The sequence below is a fragment of the Camelina sativa genome, chromosome 17 (assembly GCF_000633955.1).
Source record: "Camelina sativa cultivar DH55 chromosome 17, Cs, whole genome shotgun sequence".
NCBI lineage: Eukaryota > Viridiplantae > Streptophyta > Magnoliopsida > Brassicales > Brassicaceae > Camelina > Camelina sativa.
Genome location: NC_025701.1, coordinates 19,930,343 through 19,935,634, shown reverse-complemented (window position 1 = coordinate 19,935,634; position 5,292 = coordinate 19,930,343).

The following is a 5,292-nucleotide window of genomic DNA, read 5'->3' as shown; positions in this document are numbered from 1 at the left end:
AATTTTTTTTTTTTTTTTTTTTGTCGTCTGATAATACAAATGCAAAGGAAAGGAAAAGATAAAATGTAGAACACAGGGAAACAAAAGAAGGAAAAAACATAAAAGAGAGGAGAACTGCAGGTGTTTGATAATGAAGCCAAAAGGCTCTCCAAACACCACGAATTGCAGGACCCTGAGAAAAGACCTTTAGTTATCTGCAACAATCAGATCTAGGAGCCAAGAGGGACCTCCTAATGCCATATACGACTGGAGTCTACCATCCCGCGTCACACTTTTAGCGATGGCTGAAGCAACATGATTAGTAGACCGTCCCACATGAAGAACTTCCCAGAAAGCGAAACCAGAGCACAAATGAAGGATTTCCTCCAGCAGGAAACAGAAACGTGGCCATTCATGAGGATTTGTTAATGCCTCCACTACCTGAGCGTTGTCGATGGCCAACACCACCCGCTCAATCTGTAGGTTCCATAGAGCCTCAAAGGACCAGCGCACACAGCGCAAACCAGCATCACAAGCAGAGTCTGAACGAGAAAATGCGTCTCTCGCGTGGTAGAGCACTTGACCACTAACATCTCGTACGATTCATGCCCCACCGAACATAGAGGAGGAGTTTACCCACGAAAGTGCAATATTACACTTTCCCACTCCGTAAGGAGGCTTACTCCACCGACGCTCAAGAGTCTCACCCTTTCTATTCCAAGCAGCTTCCAAAGGATCCTCACTTTTCTGAGCATCTTTCCACTGCGCAGCAGCTTGAAAGGCTCTTGACACAATTTCCTGAACATCACCTTGTTTACCCTGAAAAACCACAACATTTCTGTACTTCCAAATGTGCCAAAGCAACCAAGGGATAACAAGACGAGTTTCATCCGGAGCTCTTGAGTCTTTTATCACTTCCATGAGGTATTCCCAGTTTTTCTCGACGTGTATGTCAGAGAAACCTCCCATAGGAACTGGGATGTTGGCTAAAGCGAAAGCCTGTCGAGCTACATGACAGCCAAACAAGGTGTGTCCAATAGACTCGACCTGGTGTCCAAACTGAGCAGTGTAAATCCATAGCAATCCCTCTTGATGCTAACCTATCTGCCACTGCTAAGGCTCCAGAGAGCATTCGCCACAGAAACATTTTAATCTTGGGGACCGTCTGTAGCTTCCAAATCTCTGCTTTGAGTTTATTAGATCGGACCACCTCTTCCGGCTTTTGTTCATATAAAGTAGGCAAAGTTCGTACCAACTAATATCCACTCTTGACTGAATATGCACCTGCCTTGTTATAAGGCCAAATATAACGGTCCTCTTTCCCCTCCCTTAGCTTCATTTTCAAAATTTGCGCAGCATCTAGTGGGGGAAACAATTCATTCACCTTGGCTATATCCCATTGACCACTAGTCTGGTCCCTCAAGTCTGCGACCTTCAAGCCTACATTAAAGAAGGTTTGGAATCTGTATGGAGCCCGGGGATGTTCATCTTGTATCCATTTCTCTTGCCACACCAAAGTCTTACGACCGTCCCCAATCACTTTTAGAAGACCCTTCTTTAGCAATTCACAACCATGGATAATGCTATGCCAAGCATAGGACGGACGAGAACCAACTCCACAATCCAGAATCGATTTTTTTTGGAAATAACGACTATTATAGAATCTTGCCACCAGGGAATTCGGGTTGTTCAGCATACGCCACGACTGTTTAGCAAGCAGGGCCTGGTTGAAGTCGCTTAAGTCTTTGAACCCTAGACCTCCCTCACTTTTAGTTTTGCATAACTTCTTCCACGCCACCCACGCAATTTTCCTCTAACCTTCATAGTTGCTCCACCAGAATTCAGCCATCGCACTGGTTATATTCCTACAGAGATTCTTGCTCAACCGGAAGCAAGACATTGCATAAACTGGCAAAGCCATTGCAATGGATTTGAGCAACACTTCCTTACCTCCTAACGAGAGAGATTTCGCGAACCATCCATGGAGTCTACTTTTCAACTTATCCCCGATGAAAGCTAAGAGAGCCTGCTTGGATCCACTGAAACATTCTGGTAACCCGAGATACGACCCAGTACCTCCTTCTTCAGTAATCCCCAAGATATTCTTGACTAAATCCTTGGTCTCAACGGTGGCCTTACACCCAAAGGTGATCGCAGACTTAGCAAAATTAATCATCTGGCCGGATGCTTTCCCATACAAAGTCAGACAGTTGAGCACCTCCTCACACTCCTCCTTGGTTGCCTTACAGATGAAAAGGCTGTCATCTGCGAATAACAAATGCTGCACCGAAGGGCAAGATTCATTAAAATGAAACCATGTTAGACGCCCCTGGTCATGTCGCCTTTGCATCACATGCACCAGTGCCTCTGCACACAAAATGAAGAGAAACGGGGACAAGGGGTCGCCCTAGCGAATTCCACGAGCTGGCTTTATGAACCCGTGACTACACCCATTAATAAGAACCGTGTAGGACACAAATCGCACGCATGATATGATCCACTGGATCAATGTGGAATGAAAACCCATTTTGACAAATAAAGCCTCAAGCCAGCTCTGGTGCAAACAAAGCCAAAAGCTATCTCTTTAACATACCCTATCCGTTCAGCAACGGCTTGAATCGTTATGAGAGTACGAAAGTTTACCGGAATGTTGCTCAGCCGGATCCAGACTGGAAAGGTGGAGAGAAAGGTAACCGGGGGATTCTCAACCCATCTCTCCAGAACCATCCCCCATTCGTCAAAGGTCCAGAATCCCGTCCTGAGGATCCTTTCCATATCACTCTCAAACTGAAAGATAAACTGAAATCTATCTTTTGTCAGCGCAATACCTCGCACTCTGTCATAAACTCCCCAAACTCTTGGCATCTTCATTATCATTTTGGCCATACTCTGGCTCGCCGGATTCAGTAGGCGCCCAAGGATGCTGAGATTATTTTCCACTGCTGCACTAAACTCGTTGTCCTCTGTTAGTATCACCGGACTTTCGTCTGCAATGACCAGGGATTCCATCGCCAAATTAAGATTCTCCGCCATCAGTAGAAGGAATAACCCTAGCCTCGGTTTAAACCCACTATTCTCAAAGATCTGAAGTACAGGTTGCGGCGGCGCGTCACACTCTTTAAAAAAAACCCTAGGAGAACAGAAAAGATTTGGGGAATATCCATCAAATCTCCACGAAGCCTTTGATTTTGGAAAGATAGCATCAAAATCCCAAAAAAATCCGAAAGCGAGAATTGAAACTTTCCGGCAAAATATAAAATTTTCCGGCTGAATATCCCACTGGAATTGGGAAATAGAAAGACTCTCTTAGAGAAAGAGAGTCCTGAGCACATTTTAGCAAATGGTTATCAAGTTTTAATTTTGTTTCATGTAAAAATTATTTTTTTTACTAGTAAAAAAGAACCTAAATATATATATATATATATATATATATAAATATTTGACTTAAATAATGCAAATCTACAATATATAAAAGGAATGATAAGTAAACCTGAATTACGTTTACACCTTTTTTAGTACATATTCATTGTTTCTTGATTGATATAAAAAAAAATTAAAATGTCTTAATACACTAGTAAGACTAGGAATAACCCGTGTTAAAACACATACATATTTAGTAAATAATTTTAATATAGTCGGGCTCTATAATATATTGTTGTTTTTGTTTTTAATAGTACATAATTTGAGATAGTGTTCACTTGTATATTGGGTTTATTTGGATTGCATGTTTTTAAAAATAATCGACAAACCTTTTAGTAACCCGTGTTACAGCACGGGACAAAATACTTTCATATAAATTTTAAATTCGTAAAATAACTAAGTGTTTTAAATTTTAAATTCGTAATATATTTTCATTTTTCATACAGCACGGAACTCGTGAGTGTTTCATCGAAACTTTTGATTTCTCCATAGAGATGTTTAAACCCTTTTGTCTCCTGCCGTGTCCGGTGGGCTATGATAACAATGTACTTGTCCTCTCTGCTTTCAAGGAAGATCGGCTTTCCTTGTTAAAACAATGCTTCGAAACAAGGAAGATTGAGATTTGGGAAACGAAGATTGATAGAGAGGAGGATGCCGTGTTGATTAAGTTGATGATTTTGCCAACAACTAACTTGCCTAAGCTAGTCAAAATGTTTTGTGGCATTAGTTACTTCATCTTTGACAAGACCCTAATCATATGTTGAAACGACCGACCCTTTTTTTTAATAATAAATAATAAATATAATATGATAAAATAATCTATAGCTAGTGGTTCCATACCCACCAGCCACCTAACCACAAACACATTCAACAGCGGAATACTCAATACCAATAACCAATAATAAACCAATAATATAACCAATACCATAGCATAAGCAATATCCAATAATCAATCATCAGAAAATATGAAACCAGCAACCTAACAATGTTTCTAATGACTCAACTCTAGCAACCTAACAATGCCAGACAACATCCAATCAAGTCCCTAGAACATCCTCCTCTTCATTGCCTGGATTCCACGATCACACTTTGCCTTTACCTGCACACCACAAACAATAATTGAGATGCGTAAGTATTATCACAAATACTTAGTGAGACAATCCTCCCATCTACTGGGCTATACACACAAGCAATAAGATCTCTACATGCCACAAACAACAATCAATAAAACAAACCAGGCAATATACAAGCATGCAACATCCATCGTAACTGGAAGAGGGGTGTCGACCGACACCAGATGGTGTCGATCGACACTGACTATCTGGTGTCGACCGACACCAAACTGGTGTCGACCGACACCCTGCCCGACACTCCCGAAAACCCTAGTTTGTGTCGACCGACACCTCCACATGGCATCGATCGACACTCGCCAAAGTCCCGAGCCGTCCTCGCGTTGGTGTCGACCGACACCCCAACTGGTGTCGACCGACACCGATGCCGAGCAGCGATTTCCCTCGATCAGAAACTCCGAATCTCGCCTCCAATCTTCTCCAATCCGCTCCATGCACTCCCAGAAGCCAAACCCAGTCCAGACAGTGACGAAATACCATAGAGAACTCAAAGAAACAACCACATAAGCACCAAATCACATAGAATCTAGAGATCTTAGCTTAGATAAGCCATGGTCATGCACTCACCTCTTTCAAGAAGATTCTGACCAACAAGAACGAATTCCCTCACTCCTAGCAAGCGTCTAACACCTTTCCAGCCTTAGATCTCCCAAGAACAGCAAGATATCTCTCAATCTCTTCCCAAAAGCTCAAGAACACTCTCTCTTTTGATTTTCTCTCAAAAACGGCGAATAACACAAAATAACACGACCATAGGTCGTTT